This window comes from Calliphora vicina, chromosome 1 (assembly GCF_958450345.1).
Source record: "Calliphora vicina chromosome 1, idCalVici1.1, whole genome shotgun sequence".
Taxonomy (NCBI): Eukaryota; Metazoa; Arthropoda; class Insecta; order Diptera; family Calliphoridae; genus Calliphora; species Calliphora vicina.
The window spans coordinates 33,852,595-33,877,346 of record NC_088780.1 but is presented as its reverse complement, the minus strand read 5'-3'; the positions used below and the strand labels follow the sequence as shown (position 1 = coordinate 33,877,346).

General features: G+C 32.4%; 1 long non-coding RNA gene across 1 annotated transcript in view; it reads right to left on the bottom strand.

Annotated features, from left to right (window-relative positions):
• The window catches only part of LOC135948909 (uncharacterized), a 199,789-nt gene that overhangs the window by 504 nt on the left and 174,533 nt on the right, over positions 1–24,752 (bottom strand). The window contains exon 3 of the long non-coding RNA XR_010575844.1: positions 4,864–4,908. This is a non-coding gene — a long non-coding RNA (uncharacterized LOC135948909). The remainder of the gene's footprint in view (positions 1–4,863; positions 4,909–24,752) is intronic.

Sequence of the window (24,752 nt, the reverse complement as noted above, 5' to 3'; positions counted from 1 at the left end):
AATCTGTCAAGTTATTTAGCTTTAAAGGGGGTGGCTGGGGAGTTGTAAAATTAGATAAATCTGTAAACCCCTTTTTGGGAATTCCTAAGAGTATTTCTTGTGTTTGAAGTTTTGAGTTTAGAAAATGGGGTTGTAAATTACAGTTTAACCCATTTAACTCAATTGTTAAACAGGTTGTGGTAGTTGGTAGGCGGGTGGGGGAGTTAAACAGGTTTTTGTGTTATTGAATGTTAAAGATATGTGAAAGGTCTGCTGGTTTAATTTGTTATAAATCTTTATGGTTGATGATTTTTGTTATGCGTTTACACATAGATGGCGCTGGGTGTTTTAAATTAAGTTTATTGTGGGAGATTACTGAAATTTAAGGGGCTTTGTCTATTTCTAGTTACCATATTGATTTAAATTTGCCCTTATCTTTAGATGTTAGATGATTATAAAGCTATTTTAAAGTCCAATTGTTCAACGGTGACACCCTGTCTCTCACCTTGCACTATAATATTTGCATATATACACAGAGAAAAGAGATTCGTAATAGCAACCGAATTAGATGCTAATCGAATGATTGGGTTGCACACGTATAATTTTTCGCTTCCATTAACACAAAGTCATTTAATAAAGAAGAATTTCGGTTGAAGCAACCGAAACTTTTGTTACTCCTTCTAAAGTTTTATAGCCACAACTGAAAATTCGGTCAATAAGGTAGAATCATTCGATTGGCAACACATTCTGTTGCTATCACGAATCTGTTTAAAAGATAAATATTAGTTTCTGTTGACTTTGCAATAAGTTTGTTAAATTTAGCTTAAGACAAACTTACTTCATATTAAATGAAGAGAGTTTAGCACTTCTAAAAGGGTCTGGTATTGAGTATTTGACCTTTGACCTATTGAATGAAATAATATGTATTCATCCTCTATTTAAAGCAATATCTATATCTTCGGAACGTTAAATTCAACTGGTGTCCGCTTTCAGATGGATTTTCCCATAATCTGAAAACAGTGAACAATTGTTGATATTTTCTCAGCACAAAAATATACGATACAGATTTGAAAGCTCGATATTGATATAATTAATGAACCATTGAACATTTTGGGACTTGTCGCCACAAACTAAGCAACAAGACAGTTATATATTGGGTGTATTACTTAAAAATGCGGGAATTACAATAGATGGGGTTTCTTTTGAATAACTTATGCGTCATTTTGAAGGGTACATGTATCTGTAATTTATTCTCACTTAGTTATTGAACTTTATAGTGTAAACCATGATACAATTATTGTATCATGGTGTAAACGACAAAATTTTTTTTGCTTTGAAAATGTTGAATATTGTGAAATCAAAGCGTCATATGCGGGAAGTTTAGCTTTACTTCTTTAATTGGAAAAAAGTGTTCAGCGGTACACCGATTGCTAAACAAAGCTTATGGTGAATGTGTTGCATCGGTTTAAACGTGCGAGAGATGGTTTATGAGGTTCTAAAGTGTTGATTGTGACACGGAAGACAAATATAGCCCAGGCTAGCCAAAAAAGTTTGAAGACCAAGAATTGGAGGGTTTATTCCATGAGGATTGTTGTAAAACTCAACAAGATCTTGCAAAATTATTGGGAGCTACTAATGCAACACCTTCAAAACGTTTGCGAGCAGCAGGATTCATTCAAAAGCTGAGAAATTGAGTACCATATGAATCGAAGCCGAGAGATCTTGAATGAAGATTTTGAATATCCGAAAGAAAATCATTTTTGCACCGAAACAAACCTTCGATAAAAAATGGATCTATTACAATAACCCGAAGCGTAATAGATCGTATGTGAAGCTCGGCCAACCTGCCGAATCGAAACCAAAGCCAAATATCCATGGCACTGAAGTAATGCTCTGCATTTGGTGGGGGCCAAAGGGGTCCTATCTATTATGAGAAGCTGAAATCTGTCCAGACCATGACAGGGAACCTGTACCGAACGCAGCTGTTTCGTTTAATTCATTCATGGACCGATTCTTTCATTCATAAGTTCTTTGAAGGAAACATATTTGATTCTCGTAACTAGAATTTCTAATTTTTTTATTTACAAGAGTTTGACAATTAATTTTGTAAAATTTTAATTCTGTATTTTTTCTCTACGGCTCTTCAGGCGGTAGTTACTGCCATTAAACATCCAACAGGCTGATGTCCAACAGGCTGATGCCGTTAACGGAATAGCGGTTGTCTACACTACATCTAGGTTAACCGAGAAATTCCGGGTACCCTTAATGAGATAGCGAGACATTCTAGGATAACGCTTATGTATATTGGTCCCTGGACACAACGGAAATCAGGGTAATTGTATAGCAGTTGAATGGGATGTGATGATGGATGATGAGGCGATCGATCCCTTTTCTGGTATTTCCCTTGTTAGATACAAGATGGCTGTACAGCAGAAACTATATGAGACTGCACAAAACAGGTGGACCAACGAGATTTCCTGTAATATAACGAGGCCAGCTGGACGAATCTACATATGGAATTTCGTCGTGAGCAAATAAGGCTAATTGTTTGCTTCATTACAGGACACTGTATAATTGGGACACATGCTAGAAGACAGGGCCTACGGTACAATGGCTACGGTAGGAGCTGTCATAATGAAGAATGAACCATATACTGCATGGAATGAACCCTAGTGAGCTGCTTGAAGAGTGGCTGTCCATGGAACCTAACCTAACTCTGTATTTTGCACAGTTAACATTTTTCACTGGAGTGCAGAGTGAGTGACTCTGTCATTATCTGTCAGTCATTCCATTATGAATTTATTTATATGCATTATTCCTTAGTATTTCAAACATATTGAATTCATTCCTCTGAGAATTTATTCTTTATAGAATTAGTTTCTTATTGAATCATTGAAGCTTTCTTTAATTCAAATTCATTTCAAAATAACTTGATTAAAATTTTGTTAAATCAAATTTATTAAAAATGGGCTATAGACATCTTTTTTCAGTTGATTTTGTAAATGATTAAAAACGAAACAAAAACAAATTGAATGAAGAAGAAATATTTTCATTCAATTTAAATTAGATTTGAATTAATTAAACAGCCATCCGGCAAAGGTTGAATCAAATTTATTATTAATTAATTCAGCAATGAATAATTTGTATTGAAATAAAGCCTTGGAAAATGGTTTTATGGAATGATTTGATATTATTTTTTCAATTTTGAATTAATATCGAGTTTTCTCAGACATTGTAATTAGGACCTGCGATTTTTTCTAATATGTCGAACCTCAATTAATCCTTTTGCAAATAATAGTTACATTTGTCGCTCGTAATCTTTCAATTATAGACCAAGTCTGTTGGAGATTGGAACTAGAATTTGTAACGAGAATAAAATGCTTAATCAGAATGTTGCGAAACTATCCAAATGGAGTCGTTTGTAAGTAATGCTATCAAAGATTCAATATTGAGTAACAAAAATTCGCATCGGATCATAGGGCTTTAACTTATTTTATGAGTGTTATAAATATTAAGGAATCGGAAGACCTTGATGTTCAGAGTAGGAGAATTCAGTTGGAATTAACAGTTCATTTTCTTACTTATTATTCATGCAATGGAACAAAACTTTTAAGTTTTTCGAACTAGATTGTGTAGACCAAGAACAGATAAATTGAGAGAAGTCTTTCATGTCACTTGCATAAAAAATACTTGAAAATACATGGTTTGAAAATTCCTTAACTAAAACTTAAAACTATTTGAACTCTATTAACTAAAATGATGGACAAATGGGTCTTAAATGAGCAGGGTATTGGATACATAGATTAATGCACATAGATCGGAAACTGCCCAGTCAAAGACCTAACTCAGTTGTCAAAAACCTATGTGGAATGTATTAGTAAATCAAACTATGTGGAAACAAATGGATGGGAAATCCGACGCATGACTTATCAATTCAATAGATTAAAATGCTAATTATTTTTGATGACTTATTAGAGCTCCTAATGTTGAGTTTTCTTATTTCCTTAAACACTACTGTCTAGTAAATGACAATGAATTAATTCGAATTATTGTTTATGTTGTCTTAAAGGAAATATCTTTGGTTTTCCCATCGAAACAGGCCATCATTTGCATATTCCCATACATGATTGCAATCATTCTCAGCATTTCTTAGAATTAGTAAAAGATACATGACTTTCAAACGCCAAAGAAAATTCTTCTTAAAAACTCATTATGTTCATCCACGAGCATATTCCAATCATTCGATTTCTGTAGAATTTAAAGCCTTACACAATTTTCATTTCAAGTCCCTTTTTTTCCTTTACATACCTTTGCATACTCAGTAAACCTTCAAACTAAATACAGCAACTCTCCCTTATCCCAAATAAGGATACAGCACAGAAATTCCAACTTTAATAACTAAAGGAATGACTGTACAGTTAAATAACAAAAAGTCTGTTGCATTTCTACAAAGAAATTTTAAAAACAACTATCAATAAATAAAATAAAATTACTACCCACCACCATCTATATGAAAACTTTCTATTGCAGGCACAAGGATATTTATTTAACTACCACCCCTTAAAAGGATATTATATGAGAAAAACACTAAAGAAATGCATTTTAGTTTTCAGCTAAGGTCCTTCAAAATGACATACCTATGCATTTAAGTTGCGTTTTTTTTGGAAAAAATTTTTAATTATTTAGTTTTGAAAAAAAAAAATTAAGTAACAGATGATTGTCGTTTCTAAGTAGTTAAAAAGAAAATATCTTTGATCAAATTTAAATAAAAAAAATTCTTATTAAATTAACGTAAAAAAGGTCATGAAAGTTACTTAAATTATAATGAGGTTTTTTTTCATTTTTTTGTATTTCATTATTATTAGTTGGGAGTTTGAAATTTACCACAAACAAAGCGTTATTTATCTCTGTCGTCCATCATTAATCCTCCTAAAAAGAGAAGAGAAAAAAAGAAAAATAAATTATTAGAGATAACTATGATTTTTTTTTTATAAAATAGAAGCAAAAAAGAAAAGATTTGTTGAATTATTACTGAAAGATGTTACTCCTTTTCATATTTAAAAAAAAAGTTTTTTCAGCTTAAAATAAATTGTTCATCAAAAACTGAATTTTCATCAATATCACTGTCCAACAGAATTTTTGGAAAAGAACAGCGACCCTATAATTCTGAAAGGGCATGTTGAGTAGATCGGTTTTGTAGAATAAACTTATAGTCCAGCTGGCCTGAGTTAATTTTTGCAGTGGGTCAAAGTTTTAATTTTTTGATCGAAGGGAGCATTGTAATAAATGAAAAAAATTTTGTAAGTTTATGTCTGAGAGAATTCTTATTGTCAGAGTTATATTGTGAAATTTTATGGGGATTATTTTTGTGGAAAATTTAACCCTCTAGCTTCTCTTCTTAGGGGTCAATTTGACCCTTTTTTCGAGAAAATCAAAAAAGTCCTGTCAAAAGCTTTAAAATATTCTACGAACATTTTTTCCAGAAATTTCATTTTTTATTTTCAAATATCGAAATTCATAAAACGGGGAAAATTGTTCAAAAAACTGAGTTTTTTTATAAAAGTACCAACTGTGACGTTATTTACTATATGATAGTTAAAAAAACTACGCACGTAATTCAGTAACATAAAGGGCAATACAATAATGAAGCTTTTTCGAGGATTGGTGATTTGCGTTTTAAGGTCTGGGGTAATATTTAAATTTTTAGTTGTAAATTTGTTTTTAAAAATCGACAAAAATCCATTTATGATCTGAATATGCTGAAATTTAATATATAAATAGTCCTTTTGAAAAGTGTCAAATTAACACCTAAGGAGAGGAGCTAGAGGGTTAATATTTTCCACAAAAATGATCCCCATAAAATTCCCCAGTATTATTCTGACAATAACAATTTTCTCAGACATTAACTCCCCTCGTTCAAAAAATTAAATTTAAAAAAATACTCAGACTAGGTGGACTATAATAAGTTTATTCTACAAAAATTATGAACTTATTAATGCCCTTTCAGAATTATAGAGTTGCAATTCTGTTCCAATCAAAAAGTCAGTGTAATTAAAAAAAAAATTTTTAGCAAAAAAAAAAATCATTGAAAAAAACTGTTAATCCCCAAAAATTTGACATTTTCAGCAAAACAACAGGATTTCATTAAAAACCATTTTTCTCCAAAAATGAACAACTTTTTACCAAAAAAGTACAATTGACAAAATCGGCCCACAAATGGCTGAGATATGAGGAAAAAACCGGAACTATATCTGGATTACTAACTCAATAATATATAGTGATAAATATTTCAAAGTGCATTGCAACGATGTATATAAGGCTATAATAAGTTGGACCTACAATGGGTCAAAATCGGGAAAAATATTTTTTAACAGGAATTTTTTTTTTCACCAAAAATTTCCAAAAAAATATTTTTCAAAAACAATTTGAAAAAAAAAAATTTGAAAAAACAATTAAAAAAAAAACAAGTAATAAAGTATGGTCGGTCAAGCCCGACCATATAATACCCTACACTAAGTAAAAGAGCAAAAACATTTTTCTTTTAAAATTTCAATAACTTATATTTTTGAGTGATTTTCGGAAGTGGGCCTTATATGGGGGCTATGACCAATTATGGACCGATCACCATGAAATTAGGTCGTGTGATTTATGTCTATATGAAAGCTGAATTTTGTGAGTATACCAACATTTTTAAGCGATTTATGCACGTTGAAGTGATTTTCGGAAGCGGGTCTATATGGGAGCTATGACTAATTATGGACCGATCGTAACAAAATTTGGTGACATGAATTTTGTATATATAAAACTTATTTGGAGCGAATTTTGTGTAGATACATAGATAAATTAAACATTTATGACCGATAAAGTCCAATTTAGGGAGGACATTTGTATGGGGGCTAGGTGAAATAATAGAGCGATTTCAGGCAGTTTCAATAGGCTTGGTCCTTGGGCCGAAAATATTATATGCACCAAATTTTATAGAAATATCTTCAAAATTGCGACCTGTACTCTGCGCACAAGGTTTACATGGACAGCCAGCCAGACGGACGGACGGACTTCATTTAATCGACTCAGAAAGTGATTCTAAGTCGATTGGTATACTTTAAGGTGGGTGTTTGTTACACACATCTGCATAAACGCATTATACCCTCCCCACTATGGTGGTGTAGGGTATAAAAATTGAAAACAAAAAAAATTTAATTTTTGTTTACCTAAAAATATTTCAAAAATTTATTTTAAAGAATAATTTGGTGAAGGGAATAAATATAGCTCTCTTACTTGTTTATTCTCAGTTAGATATTGAAAATTTTTGTGTAAACAACAAAGTTTTTTTTGCTTTGAAAAATTCGAATTTTGTACCAACATAGCGTCATATCCGGTAAGTTTTTCTTTAATTTGAAAAAAGTGCCGCAGAAGCAAAGCGATTGCTCACCAAAACTTATGGTGATTTTGACACGGTAGACAAAGAACGGCCAAGCCAGACAAAAAAGTTTGAAGACCAAGAATGGAAACTCAACAGGAGGTTGAAAAGTCATTTGGGAGCTTCTCAAGCAGCAATTTAAAAATGAATGCGAGCAACAGGATTCATACTAAAACAGTGAAATTGGTTGCCATACAAATTGAAGCTGAGAGAGACTCTGAAAGATGATTTTGTATGTCTGAAATACTGTTTGAACGCTATAAAAGAATATAAATTTTGCACCGAATCATTAGTTGCGATGAAAAATGGATTCATTACGATAACCCAAAGCGTAAGAGATCGTACGTGAAGCCCGGCCAACCAGCGACACCAATGCCAAATATCCATGGCTCTACGGTAATGCTGTGTATTTGGTGGGAGCAAAAGGGTTCTATCTATTATGAGCTGCTGAAATCTGTCCAGACCATCACAGGGAACCTATACCGAAAACAAATTTTTCGTTTGACGTCATGACAACAATCGGCCTGTTCACAACTATTTAGAATGAAGTGGTTGAGATGTTTTGCCTGACTACAATTTTTTTCGATCGAAGCTCTCTCTGGGATACGCTTCTTCACATTGGAACATAGTATCCGATATTGGCTTGATTCGTTATTGGCCTCAAAAGATGAGCAGTTATTTTACCTCGGAAGCCATTTGTTGCCAGAAAGATGGGAAAAGGTCATAGCTAACAATTTATATTGTACAAATGTTTTAAAATAAAAGCTAAAAATTTAAAAAAAAATCCCGCATTTTTAAGTCATAAACCCAATAGTATTCTTGCAATTCATTTGGCTCTTCTTAATATCCCAAATTACACTATACAACACCAAAAAAAATTACGATGTCCGACCATTAAATATTTATAGAGGAGACAAAAAAAAGACACGTGTATCGGCGTTTTGAAAGTTTACATCTGAATTTCATTTGAGGGCTGGTTAAAGTTTCCCAAATCTGGCACATTCTTACTGTTAATCTTCATAAGAAATCATATGATTCTTACATTTTAGGTATAAAATGTGTTCAGCAAAGCTATGTAAAATGTTACGGAGAATATTTTTGTAGAATATGTTAACCCTCTAAATCCTCAAGGCATGGGTCTTTTTTGTTCTTCTTTTAAAAAAAAGCAACAAATTCCATTAAAACAGGGATTTAAAGGGTTAAACTGTTCTGCAAAAATATTATACGTGAAATATTACTATAAGTCCCTGAAGACATCAAAACGGAAAATTCAACCAGATAGTCAGAAAAACGACATAACAAAAGAGAGCATAGGGTTAATTTCGCATTTATTAAGAATTTTATTTTAAAGAACATTTTAGGTATAAAAAAATATTCTCCGTAACATTTTACATAGCTTTACTGAACACATTTTATACCTAAAATGTAAGGATCACATGGTTTCTTATGACGATTAACAATAAAAATGTGCTAGAGTTCGGAAACTTTAACCCGCCCTCAAATGAGTCTTTTTTTTTGTCTACTCTATCAACATTTATTGGTCGGAACTTGTAATTTTGGAAAAAAATTGATTTTGTTGTATAGTGTTATTAAATAAAAATTTAATTTAAATGCCAAAAAAGTACTGATTTTGAAATATTCAAGCTTTTGTTTCAGTAAAATTTCGATTTTGATTTTTTTTTTTAACAAATAAATAAAATCGTTTTTTAAAAAAATTCATATAAACTTGCCAACAACAATAATTATATGATGCCGACATGGTGAAACCATCAAAACACATACATTCTTCAGTGTTTTAGTGACGGTGCGTGCCATAAGTTATTGCACACCTGGACTTTATGCCTCAATACTCAGTCGGTTACCACAGTAATAATGATGATCGTAATTGTTGTTTTTGTTTGTTCATTGTTGTAGGGATTGTCTGACGATGTTGCATTCCAAAAGTAAAAATAACACAAAACAAAATGTGTAGCAAGCAACTAAAGAAAAATGTAAACAGCAAGAGCAACAACAGAAAAATTGTCATTAGTTCCGATTTCTACCTGAAAATACACGGCCATACACATTTTGTTTATAAACCCGTATCTTTTAGATTTTGCTTCCTTGAAATTGTGGCAGCGCAGGCGCACGAACATGAATGCAGAAGCCAGAAGGCGTAAACAAAGTGTTAAAGAATGTGTAAATATTGTTAGGCACAAACATTTTTTATGAATTAAAAAGATTTTTAGTAGAGAAAACCACATATTTAGTTATTGGTATTAAATAATATAAAAAAATCGTGATCAATTACTTGTTAATTAAGGAAAGTTTCTTAAAAATTTCAAAATCTTTGGTTTAATCTAATGCTTTAATTATAGTGTTATATTAGATTAAAAATTTTTGAGTTTATTTGAATTGAAAATGGCAAGATTTTCTTAAAAAAATCATTTTTTTTGTTACGCTTTTAAGAATTATTTTTCCTTCTTCATACAAAGTCCTTTTATATCCTTTGTCAAAATTTCTCTTACATAAAAAGAAAACACATTGTTGTCATTGTAAACTTAAAACAAATTATCGTATGTTTATTTGCCATATAAAAAAATATATGTTTGTGTTCTTATAACAATTTTGTCATAAAAACCGCATTATATGAGGAAGTTTAAGTTAATTCTTGCACCAAACTTTAACGTTTTACACTTACAATGTAAAGAACTCATACTCTACTTTACTCCTGTATTAAAAATACCCCCAAAAAAATAAACTGTAAAACATTACAATTTCTAAAAGAAAATTATATTCGTACTGTTGAAAGTAGTAGACAATAATAATATTTTGAAAGATTTTTATGATTATAGGAAAAGTTTGTTGGTTGTAAACTAATATGGTTATTTCTTTTTAAAATAAAAATGCAAAAAATAGCATTTAAATGTGTTCATATGCATGTTATGTAGGGTGGACCCGGTTTATATGGAGTCAAAAAATGTGGTCAATGTTCTCAACTTTACTTAATTTTGAAATAATAATTCTCAAAACGTCTGTGTTTAAATGTTAGTCTTTGAGAGGGTATAAAGGCACCGAAAGTTTGTTTTTTTAGACTTTTAATAATTTTGATACTTTAACCCTTTGAGGGCCTAATAATATATATTTGCCCCTCATTTTGCGTTTCCATTTCAATTCACACACGCTGAGCAAAAAACATTTTTGTGGTAAACATATTCTAAGATCAATATATCCCAGCCGTTCTAGAAGACAGTCCTGAACTATTGCATTTACCTATTATTTAGGGTGAAATAAAGCTACATAACTAGCTACGTGGTCAATGCTATGGGCTACAATGAGACTGTAAATAGATGATCTAAACTAGTCAAAGTATTGGATTCACATACCGGTTACACTACATTTTAAAGTGCAGTACAAAATAAACGTTTAAAGTGACTACACTATAGGTTACTTGGAGACACTAAAAGGACAATTGACATCAATATTCATATGGGATGTCAGTATACTTAAGCAAGAATAAAATAAACTGTATGAGAATTAAATCAACACAAATTGTATAAAAGCAGTTTGTACGAATTACTCACAAAAAAGTGCAGTACAAAATAAATGTTTAAAGTGACCACACTCTAGATTACTTGGAGATACTTAAGTGACAATTGTCTTCCCGGCAGATTACAGTAAACAACTGACTTCTTTCTCTGCACTACAGAGATCACACATGCGTCAAATGACCTTAAATATATAAATCTGAGTCAGCCAAGTTGACATGATTTAGTGACAATTACTGTCTACAAGGGATACATTGACTACTTGCTGAATTGCTGAGATTTTGATAAGAAACATATTATCATCATTGTTATTACTATTAAATGTTACATTATGATCAAATATAGACGTAATATCACATCTTACTATTGGGTGTATGACTAAAAAAATGCGAGACTTTTTTAAATTTTTAGCTTTTATTTTGAAACATTCGTACAATATAAATATATTCAAAGTATTGGCCATAGTTAGCTATGACCTTTCCCATCTTTCAGGCAACATATGGATTCCGAACCAAAAAAACTGCTCATCTTTTGAGGCCAATAACGAATCAAGCCAACTTCGGATACTCTGTTCCAAAGTGAATCGTATCCCAGACACAGAGCGAACAAAGTCTGAACTATAAGGCTGGTGAGGCAAAACTTCCCAACCACTTCATTCTAAATACTTTTTAACAGCTATTGCAACATGTGACCGAGCGTTGTCATGATGTAATATTAGGTTTCATGTCTGGCCGCATATTCTGCGCGTTTTTCGGCCAATGATCGCTTCAAACGAATCAGTTGCATTCGGTACAGGTTCTCTGCGATGGTCTGGCCAGATTTCTGCCACTCATAATAGATAGGACCCTTTTGCGCCCACCAAATACATGACCTTTCATCTTTCTGGCAAAATATAAATTCCGAACCAAATAAACCGCTCATTTTTTGAGGTCAAGAACGAATCAAGCCAACTTCGCATACTCTGTTCCAAAGGAGAATCGTATCAAAGACACAGAGCGTTCTGCATCGATCACAAAGTCTGAACTATATGATGGTTGTCATGATGGTTGTCATGATGGTTGTCATGATGGAATATTATGGTTTCATGTCTGGCCACATATTCTTTAAGCGAATCAGATCTTTAAATGGTCAGATTTCAGCAGCTGATAATAGATAGCACCCTTTGCCTTCCATCAAATACACAGACTTACCTTAGAGCAATGGATATTTGGCTTTGGTGTCATTCGGCTGGTTGGTCGGGCTTCACATACGATCTCTTAAGCATCGAGTTTTAGTAATGGATGCATTTTTCATTGCAAGTAATGATACAGCGCAAAAATGATTTTCTTTTATAGAGTTTAAGCATCATTTCGGACATGAAAAATCGTTTTCCAAGTCTCTCGGCTTCAATTCATATGGTACCCAATTTTTCTGCTTTCGAATGAATTCTGCTGCTCGCAAGCATTTTAAAATTACTGCTTGAGTAGCTTCCAATGATTTTGCAAACTCTTTTTGAGTTTTACAACAATATTCATGAAGTAATGCCTCCAATTCTTGGTCTTCAAACTTTTTTGGAGGCCTAGTGGATCTTTGTCTACCGTGTTAAAATCTTTATTTCTGAACCGCACAAACTGTCTCTCGCACTTTGAAACCGATGGAACACATTCACAATAAGCTTTGGTGAGCAATCGGTAATCTTCATCAGCACTTTTTTTCAAATTAAAGAAGTAAAGCAAAACTCCCCGTATATGACGCTTTGTTGGCACAAAATTCGACATATTCGAAGCAAAAACTTTGTTGTTTACACTAAATGTTCGATAACTAAGTGAGAATAAATGACATTCTCACTTGCCAATCTAATTTTTGGAACGTATAGGATGAACCCAAAACTTATTCGAAGTGAGCCATTTTTACTCCTCTTGAATAAAGTCTGACTAAAGAACGAACTTTTCGGTCTCTAACAGTGTCAAGTCGGATCAGATATATTTTCTCTTTTAGAGTTTGCTGGTCTATATCTATCAAAAATTATTCTAAGTTAGCAACTTTGACATCCACTTTTTTGGCTCCTTCCTAATGTTCTCATATGTTTGGAATTTCATTTAAGGATAAGAAAGGATATCAAGTTTTATAGGCATTATTTGCACAAGAAAATTATAGAAGTTTTTCTTTTAACTGTTTTTACAGAACTGTAGTTTAATTTTTGCAAATTAGTTGGATAATTGTTGTATGTATGTGTTTTTTTTTTGTTCATGAAAACAAACAAAATAGGATAAAGGAAGTATACAATTAGTAATAGACTCCTTAAGGAAAGGGTAAATATATAAACAAGAGAACACAGTTTTGAAAAATTGGGCTAAAAGCCAAACAAGATATATATTTTAAACTGGAATAAATATTTCAAACATTAAGAACAATGTATTGAAGTTTAAAGCGAAACATGAATAAAGTACCAATTAAATTTTGTACTTATTTTCGCTTCTTGGGAATTTGGATTTCTTTATGTTAAACCAGCACTCAGGGGAATCACCCCTGATTAAAGTAGGTTGCGGGAAGGAGTAATATGACTATGAAGACCTCTGCAATGCATTTTCCCTGTAAAGTATTGTGCGATGGATAAACTCTGCTGGAACACTTCAGAACATATTTTGCTTTGAAAACCATAGAACATAGATGTTTCAAAGAATCAACCCAATAACCACCAAAGCCCCAAAAATTCAAGCACTTGAAAAATTAAAAAAGACAATATGGCTTCAATTTAAGTTTCCTTTTTGCTGGAGAATGCTATTGAAATAAAGTGTAATAAAACTGTAATTCAATTGCTTGACTGTAATTCTAGGCTTGAATTGCACTTGCTTTCACCTTGAATTCTAACAAAATTGCATTGGGATAGAGTTAAATATCCTATTGTCTTCTGTCGAGGTCTGTCGAATCCCATATTAGACACTGGGAATTGTCCTTACTAAACTTGGTTGTGGGATGTGCTAAAGAGGGTGTGTATAGTGTAGAAATTGTGGATACTCTTGCTTGTAATGTATTTTGCGTTTGATAAGCTTTTCTGAAAGGACGTCGGAAAGAGTTCTGTACCCAAAATTCCCAATTTTGACGGTTAACAAAGTCATCAAGGTTACTTTCATCGCTATGCGTGGTCATTAGTCTTCAGTTTGGGTATCAATTGAAATTTTTAAGCATGAAGGGGATACGATCTTTAATAGAACATCTTGAAATTTGCAACTCTTGTCCAAGACGTCGAATACATGTGATGTTCCTAGACTTTCAGCAACAGTCTTACATACTGCTTCGATATTATCTTTTGAACATATTGTTTATGGGCATCTAGTGTGTTTAGCAATACCGATTGATCCAAACTCCTTGAAAGTTGGAACATTGGGAACAATATTAAGAATAATTCTAACAAATGCCAGGCTTTTCGAACATGCTGAATACTTATAACTTAAAAGTAGCATATGTCTTTCTTTAGCTATTTAAAAAATACATTCTTACCTCTTTAAAAAGGCCCTTGATTTTCCCATTTCCATACTTTCCTTCAAACATTACTAACCTCCCCTAAAAAACAATCCACTTAACACAAATTTCCTCAATTATATTTTAAAAAAAAAACTTTCTGCACGCATGCGTCTTAAGAAATCAACGAAACTGTTTTCAACCTAACAGTTTTAGGGGTGTACGTCTGGCAGACGTTGGCGATCCTAAAACTTAATAATTTTTCACTAACTGAAATAAACATGAAATGCAAATGCCATAAAAATATAATTCAAAAAACTTAAAGACACATGTCTTTTGGTTAAAAATTGTCTTTACCATTAAAAAAATTAAGCATATGTCTTGTAAGACATTACACTACTTCCACCACCTTTTACTGCACAACCCATTGCACCTTTAACCCCCCCTTCTCTTTGTTGCTTTTCAAACACCTTGAGTTTAATTTGAATATAACGTCTGGTTGTATGTACGAGTATGTCCCTACACCTACAAGATATTTTGAAGAAAAAGATAATTGTAATGAAAATAAAATAAATTTATTTGTAACGTACTTGTGCCCAGCAATGTGTTTGTTTGACATGCATATTAAAAGTTAGAGTATATTGTTGCAAGTTGTCGAAGTAGGTGAGGTATAGAGGAATTTTGTGGTACACTACACTTGAGCGCTTCCTCAAAGCGATAGTTTCAAAGGCCTATCGATTGCTTCGCTGGTTGGCGCATTTGAAATATCATATTTTCCATGACTCTGGCGCATAAATCAGGGCCGCTGAGCTTTGTGGATTATTTGCATAGTCCTGCGACTTTGGAAAACCCCACAATAAAAAGTGTAACGAGATCAGTCGCATGCTATCGGTGTCCAGTACACATCACCTCCACGTGAGATGACCATGCCCTCAAATCGTTCATGCAGAATGTCAAATGTGACAAGAGATTTGTGGTACGTAGCCTCGTCCTGTTGAAAGCATATGTCGTTAGTCTACAAAGCATCCAATTCGGTGCAAAATAAGTTGGCAGACATCGAACTACAGGACCTGGACAACGTCTTTCTTAAGGGAAATATGGACCGATTACGACGCTAATTCAAAATCCACACCAAAAAGAGACTTTTTCGGGATGCATTGGACCATCTTGTATCTCATCTGGATTGGTATCGTCCCAAATACGACGAAAGCACATGTCGCAGGTGTCCATATCATCCAATTCGGTCCAAAAGAATTTGGTAGTCATTGACCTGTATTACCTGGACAACGTCGTTCTCCAAGTAAATATGGACCGATGACGCCGCCAGTCCAAAATCCACACCAAACAGTGACTTTTTTGGGGTGCATTGGACGCTCTTGGATCTCATGTAGATTGGTATCTTTCCAAATTCGACGAAAGCACATGTCGAAAGCACATTTCCATATGATCCAATTCGGTCCAAAATATGTTGGTAGTCATCGTCCTATAGGACCTGGACAATGTCCTTCTTCAAGGGAATATGGACCGATTACGCCTCCAGTCCAAAATCCACACCAAACAGTGACTTTTTCGGGATGCATTGGACGCTCTTCGATCTCATCTGGATTGGTATCGTCCCAAATATGACGAAAGCACATGTCGCAGGTGTCCATATCATCCAATTCGGTCCAAAATAAGTTGGTAGTCATCGACCTATAGGAACTGGACAACGTCCATCTTCAAGGAAATATGGACGGATGACGCCGCCAGTCCAAAATCCACACCACACCGTGACTTTTTCGGGATGCATTGGACGCTCTTGGAATTGGACAACGATTATGCCGCTAATTCAAAATCCATACCAATAAGAGTCTTTTTCGGGATGCATTGGACGCACCCATTGAATCTCATGGATGGACTGGTATCGTGCCAAATTCGACGAAAGCACATTCTTGGATCTCATGTGGATTGGTATCGTCCCAAATTTGACGAATTTGTTTGCTGTCATACCCATTCATCCAAACGTTGACCGAACAGATCACACAGTTTATCATTTCCAAGTTGTACTGAACTCTATATCCGTCCATGTTGGTTTCGCAATTAAATTACAGCCAATTCGACAAATGCAGCATCAACAATATGGCCCTATATGGTCCCTAGTAGAAGACCCTTTATTTTTAATTCTATAATAATACAGAATTTCCCAAGTAACCGGATATAGGCAGACAAACTAAAAGCATCAGATAATATTTAAGGAAGTAAGCTTTGAATATCTATAAATTTAAATAACTAACATCGAGGCTTTGAAAAAATCTCAGATCTACTAATAATTTGTCGGTTTCTGATTTGTCCGGTGTCGGTTGAGTAGCATCTAAGTTTCTAATGTTTTTATTATTTAGGACATTCAAATCGCTAACCAACTAAAGTGACATTCCTTTGAATTTTTCAAGAAGTTACAAACGTTTCAACAATGCTAACATGCATCCTATTTTATTCAAATATTAAAGGGTGTAGGGAGGGTTATAAACAACTGAAGATACAAATTATATCTATCTATTTTGTTTAGTTTCATAATAAAATATTTTTCAAACATTTGGAATGTGCCTTCACAGATCAAAGAACACAATAAATGTCGCGTATTTGGCATGTGTTTTACTAAATACAACATAGTCCCAACATACCCGTCCACTATAACTGTCTATCATACAGGGAGGGTGGTAATAAAATTTGTAGTTGTTGTTTTACATATTGGCCTTAATGTTTGGTGTCATCATTAAAAAATGTAGGTAGTTTTTTTTTAATATTTTTTTGTTTCTCTATATTTAAATAACCCAATAGAGAAACAACCCAACCTCGTACCAAACTAAAGCACGAGTTTTATGTCATTTACAAAATAAAAACACATGAGTTCAAAACAATTATTAAACTGAAAATTTTCAAAAAAGACAAGTGCTTTCTGAAATTATGAATGTTGAAAAATTGTTAAAGTTTTTGTATGAGTTTGAGTTAGTCTGACAAAATCTGACGCTTTGGCTGTGTGCATGTCTATAGCAATGAGTTTTTAATGTGTATTTTTGAAGTTCTGGTCAAGTGATTTTGAAATCCGTTAAAATCGAGTTAATTTTGAATAGAAGAGAAAAATTAAATTTATTAGTTGTAATGATAAGAAACAACTGAAATAAAACAGGTACTCAATAATGCAGGTTGAATAAAGCCACTGTTTAGCTATAAAAATACAGTGGAATATAGCAACTAGGAAAGGGTGGCCCAAAATTATGAATGTGCGGATGATATAGCGTAGCTTGAACCGGGAACTACGGCATATTTTCTTGGACTGCAAAGCTTATAACAGAGCAACATGGTTAAGAAGATTACGGGGCACTGTAAATATAGTAATTGGAGTTGCTGGAGTTGCCTTGGGGAAGAAGAAATTGAATCTATCTTCCACTTTCCCTGGCATTATCATTAGGTTTCTATTATATACATCGATCTAGTTTCTCTGAACTATCGGATATTAATATGATGTGAATTGATGTCTTTATTAGGAAGTGCAAGTGGTTGCCGGTAGAGATTATATAAATCGCACCTTTTGGTAATCTCAAATCTGTGAAATTACTGGGAATTAAAACATTTTCTCATTTACATATTCCGAAACTTTCAACTCGACTTTGTATACCTATGAATTAGCTTCCCCCTGCTCTCTTCTCTCGTTACTTCTTCTCTTTTCTGGCAACACAAATGGAGCAACTAAATGGGCCCAAGCAGGCTGTACATTATAATTTCAAGAAACTCTCTGCAGTGTATACTCACTGAAGATCTGCTTCACGAATCATTACTTTCATCGCAAGTAATGATTCGGTGCAAAAATGATTTTCCTTTAGCATTTCAAACAGGCAGCAATCGTCTTTCAAGGTCTCTCGGCTTCAATTCGTGTGGCAATCCTTCTGCTCGCAAATATTTTGAAATTCCTACTTGAGTAGCTTCCAATGTTTTTGCAAGCTCTTGTTGAGTTTAACAACAATCTTCATGGTGTAATGCCATCAATTCGTCTGGCTGGCCTGAGCGATTTTTGTCTTCTATATGAAAATCACCACTTCTATGCCGAACAAACATCTCTCGAATTCAAAGTGGGGCAGAATCGAAATTTTTTGGAAATAAATCTACCATTTCTAAGCGGCTAATACGATCGGAATAAAATTTGACATAGGAGTAGCCAAAGAGTATTCGAGTATAAGTTATTAAAATGGGACCTATATATGCTCCAGGGGCGGTGCTATGGAGGCTCAAAATAAGGTACCTTCGACATGTAAAATTTTTAAACACGTGCCATTTTTTTGTTTCCCATCCAATTTCAAAGACTTTTATATTTTTGAAAAGCGCTCGGCTAGGTCTTGAAAAAACATACGTGCGTGTGCTATTTATCTCTTATAATTTCCTAATTATAGGTATTTCAAAATTTAAATTTTAAAATGTTGCAATACCTTGGTCCACTTTTTTAAAAATATAGAGCGTACTTTTGGAGCGAATTGAGTCGATTTTTAATTGTTAGTTAGACAACTAAATTACCAATAATATACGAAAGATTTAACCCGGCAATTCCCAGTGTCACCTACAGGTGACAAAGATTAACGGTAGTTTTAAACATAGAAACAGATATCACTGATAAATATTGATATTATTTACATACAGACAAGATCCTGTTTTATATCTGATTTTATTTTGGCAACGCTAGAATTTTATTAACTAGGGGATTTTTAAAAATCTTTAATCAGTGTTTTTGATTTTAACATACTGGTGTGTGTCTTATGATAAATAAGTTGTTATAAAAATGCCAAACGGTTAAGTATCACAATAATTTTTTTTAATAAATACTGCTAGATATTCAGGCTTACAATATCAGCAAGTATTTTTAGAAAATTATTTTTTCTCTGCCCAGTGTCACCTATTAGTGACCCCGCTATAATATCGCAACTAGCTATATTTTTTTTTTATTTTAAACTTATATATAGTGTAAACTAGACGTATTTTTACTATTTTTAATAAAAACAAATTATTTCTCCCTTTGGCGAGGGTATGGGAATTGCCGGGTTAAGAGCAATATCAATTATGAATCCAAAAATAAAACATTTTCAATTTTAAAATTCAAAAAATAGGAGATTTTTGTTGTTTTTTGGGCGACTAAACTCGTTTTTTATTAAAAAAAAACTTTCTTTAAGAACATACAACAATTTTATGATTTTCTGTAAGGTATCTTTACGAAGAACATTTTGGTGTAAAAATTGTGTTCTATTTTTCGAATATGTCGGCCTTACGAAGTTCGGAAATTGACCTTTTTTTTATCAAAATTTCAAAATTGGGCCACATGTTCTAAAATCCGAAAGCTGGGATCAGAAAACGGAAAGCAGCTTTGGAAACCTTGATGTGTTCCCTAGTTATCCCCAAAGTATTTTCCCATCCCCGATGTAAATGTGTACCCTATGGCCAAAATTGCAAAAAATACCATTTTTGGGATTTTCGCTCTAATTTTTAGGAATTGCGGGATGCCCATTTACCTTTTGACTGGTTTTTTTACACTATGTTATTTAGAATGACAAATTTAAAAAACGTTGAAAATTTCATTGAGTTTTGTTAATAAATATAGATTTTATTACATGTTACATATTCATTGAGTTTCTAAAACTAAAATTTGTATCAAAATGTTAATAGGATTGCAAATATTAGGACCAAATTTATCCACATTTATTCCGAACTAATTTTTATACCCTACACCACCATAGTGGGGAGGGTATTATGCGTTTGTGCAGATGTTTGTAACGCCCAAAACGATGATTAAACGATGTCCGTCCGTCCGTCTGGTCGGCTGGCTGGCTGTCCATGTAAACCTTGTGCGCAGAGTACAGGTCTCAATTTTGAAGATATTTCGATAAAATTTGATACATGTTATTTTTTCGGCCCAAGGACCAAGCCTATTGAAACTGGCTGAAAACGGTCCATTATTTCACCTAGCCCCCATACAAATGTCCTCTCGAAATTGGACTTTATCGGTCATAAATGTTTAATTTATAAATGTATCTCCACAAATTGCGCTCCAAATAAGTTTTATATATACAAAATTCATGTCACCAAATTTTGTTACGATCGGTCTATAATTAGTCATAGCACCCATATAGACCCGCTTCCGAAAATCACTTTAACGTGCATGAATCGCTTAAAAATATTGGTATACTCACAAAATTCAACATAGTAAACTTTCATATAGACAAAAATCACACGACCTAATTTCATGGTGATCGGTCCATAATTGGTCATAGCACCCATATAAGGCTTACTTCCGAAAATCACTCAAAAATATAAATTATTGAAATTTTATCAGAAAAATGTTATTGCTCTTTTACTTAGTGTAGGCTATTATATGGTCGGGCTTGACCGACCATACTTTCTTACTTGTTTAATTTAGACAAGTTAATTTTTGGTTTTACAAAAAAAATTCAAATCAATATCTCAATTAGTTACAAAAATATGCCACTTTTAAAATTCAGTCTTTCAAAAATATCCTTGGCTACGCCCACATCAAATTTTATTCCGATCGAATCAGCCGTTTAGAAATACCAGATTTATTTCCAAAAAATTTCGATTCTGCCCCACTGTGGAATGTTGAAACCGATGGAACACATTCACCATAAGCTTTTTTTTCAAACTAAAGAAGTAAAGAAAAACTTCCGCATTTGGTGCCAGCCCATGCAACACATCAATTACTGCAAGATACATTAACTGGTGGTGAACTCTCTAGTCTCGATGATCAGAGTTGGTCCTTATTTTGTTAATTAAATTTTTGGTAACCTTTTTTTAGTTAACTGATTGCTTGATCTTATTAATTAATCCTTTCTAAGAAAATTGTTTGTGGCCCTTCGCTCCTAATACCTTTAAATACGTCCCTGTGTGTTAGTCACTGATTTCTTGTAGGAATCATAATTTGCCAATAAAAATGTAACCAGGAGGGTAATAGTTTCAACAAAAGTAACGTATTTAATAAAACACTAAGAGCTAAAGAAACTCTAAAGACAACAACAGATAATGATCATAAAAGTAACCTAAGAAAAGGAACAACCAAAAACAAAAAAAACACGGTGCCTTAACGGTTCCATTCAGTGAACTTTAGGAAAAGCAAAAAAGAAAAATATTTAAAGGAAATAGAAAACTAAACCCTACAAGCAAGTCCCTTTTATAAATCTATTGTGGCATGCGTCTTAAGTAAAGTTACAATATCCAGCAAACGTCTTGCAAGACGTTTTATTGTTATATTGAAAAGTAAAGAAGAAAATTTTCTTAAGACCAAAAGCAGCTCAAAATAAGGGTGACTTTATGCAATGTGTTAAACGTAACATATAATTAAAGAGACATATGGCCAGAAAGGTAAAAGAGATAGATACTTTAATTTTGTTACAGAAATAATTAAAGAAATACTAATAAAACCACCCCGTTGATATAAAGAAAGTAAACCAGGCACGCACCAAATTCAAACAAATCTGTTCAAATAGCAAAACATATAAAAATATAAGAAATTATGAAAATTTTAAATCATTATTTAATTTTTTATAAAAAATAATCCAATTTCTTTGATAATTCTTTGGAGACTTATTTGAAAACTACATATTTTTTTTTAGTGATTTTGTGCAATTTTCTATTTATTTTGTTTGTAAAACACCCACATTTATGACATTTATTAGCTGCGTGTTAAATTTTTCCTTAAAAAAAAAATCCCCCTAAAATGCACTTAAGTTCTTTGGCTCCATTCTCTGCCTCTCTCTCTCTCTAATACCCACTAATACAACTTTATGCCGGCTTCCATATGGAGAAAACCTTTGTACTTCTATTGCTATTGTTGTTGTTAGTTTTATTAAGTTTCGTGTTATTTATCGCGATCAATAAATAATATATGATCTAAATAAGTATTGAAGTCTGAAAAAAGCACAAAATTAGAAAATATATTCTATACAAGTTACTCAAAACAACAACAAAAAGTGTAGGTACTTTGAAAAAATTATGAATATGGGAAAAAAAGCTACCAGATGCATTTGAGTAATTTGTTCGTCGCATTTTAATGTTAATGTAGAAAGTGTAATGTAAGTGAATGTATGCAGGAGTGTGTGTTGTAATGAACGTGGGTGAACTAAGAAGTTTTTAAAAGCTTTCAAGGATGAATTTCAAATATTTTTTTAGTTTTTAACTTTTTTTTTATACTATTTCATATTCAAAAATAACATAGGTACTCAATTTTGAGTATTTTATGTAAATATTAAAATTATAGAGAACATAGAGCGGAAACTAGAAAAAAACTCAAACAAAAAAATTACTCAAAATAATCACACATACGAGTGTTGTTTTTGTTTTCACATAGTTTTTTCTAATAATACATTCTCACCACTTAGGTTTCTGACAACTGAGTTAGGTCTTTGACAGGAGAGTTTCCGCTCTATGTCTATTCTCTATGATTAAAATATATACATTTTTACAGAGTCAGAAATATTTGCTCTTCAATATAATCTCCCCTTAGGGGCATGGTTGTACATAAAAGTTTTAATTTTTTGATTGAAGAGAGCATTATACTAACTGAAAAAAATGTTGTAAGATAATGTCTGAGAGAATTTTTATTGTCAGAGTTATATTGTGGAATTTTATGGGGATAATTTTTGTGGAAGATCATAACCCTCTATCTCCTCTCTTTAGGGGTCAAGTTTACCATTATTTCGAGAAAATCAAAAAGTCCTTTCAAAAAGACATTTAAGGATTCAAATATTCTACGAAAATTTATGCCGTAAAAGATAATGTCTGAGAGAATTTTTATTGTCAGAGTTATATATTGGAATTTTATGGGGATCATTTTTGTGGAAGATCTTACCCCTCTATCTCATCTCTTTAGGGGTCAATTTTTCCATTATTTCGGGAAAATCAAAAAGTCCTTTCAAAAAGGACATTTAAGTATTAAAATATTCTATGAATATGTTTAACGGAAAATGTCTGTGGGGGTCACCAAAGATATCAAATTTGTAAATAAGGCTCTTCACGCTTAATTAGCATACACTCCATCTAGGGTCTCACATTTTTTTAAAAAAATCGCCAAAAATCCAAGTATGATTCGAATGAGCTGAAATTTAAAATATAAATAGTCCTTAAGGAAATCTACAAAAGACATGTATAATTCTGAAAGTTATCTCTTTTAGTTCAAGAGATATTTATGTTTATTTATTTTTTTGAATTCTGCTCGATCTTTTTTTTTTTTTAGATGGGTTACGAAGGTTCGACATTTATTTTTTTAAATATCATCTACATTTGCGATAAAATTTCGAATACAATAAAAACAACTTTCTAACTGTTATCTCGTCCCTATAAAAAGTTACACGCATCCAAATTTGTTAAAAATTGTCATATTTTTTAATTTTGTTCCCAAAAAAAGTCCCTATATTTTTGCTTTTATAGAAAGAAATTTTCTTTGGGACTATATAAAATTTGTATATGATCCAAAAAGAGAACCTAATTTAAAAGCATTGAAAGTAAAACTTGACTCTCTTAAGTGGACCTAGTCGCTGGCAGACCTATTCAAACTTTGTCAATTTAAAGAAAATAATTTAGGTTTGAGTCAAAATTTCTAAAAAGGTAAAGCATTGCTCCTCGAAAAAGTTCTAAGTTTGTATAGCTCTATACCTTATTTAAGTAAGTACAAAGTTATTTTACAATAACTTGGTAAATAATGTCACAGTACGCACTTTTCTAAAAAAACTCAGTTTTTGTAACATATTTTCCCCCTTTTAGGAATTTTGGTATTTAAAAATAAAAATTTTATAAAATTATAATGCCATTGATTTAAGGGCATTTGGATCTTTATTATTTTCCAATCTTGTTATAATATCTTTAAGGGTTAAAATTGTACATTAATTCAAATTTTATATTTTTGTTTATGGAAAATCCCTATATTACAATTTTTAAGTTTATAAGGTAAATGGCGTCTGAAAAATTCATAAAATTATTTCTTTTCACTAAACAATTAATCCTTAAATCCTAAGCTTTTAACCAAATACCAACTACTTATACAAAAAACTTATATTTATTCATCAAGAGCTCCACAAACCTTGCTCCGTTTTGAACAATTGAAACGCTTTTTTAAATATTCCATGCAAAATGTGTTTTGGAAAAACGTAAAAATACGGCCATTTTTATATGTTCCAACTTTGGATGCGTTAGAAAGCTGTTTCTATTGTATTAGAAATTTTATCCCAAATATATAGGCCTATCAAACATATTATTCAGAATGGTTTCAATTCCGTAGTTACAATTCCAAACGATTTCGTTTAAGGTTCTTCAGATTCCGTGTAATTTTTTTAATTCCAAAAATATTTAATAATTCTGTA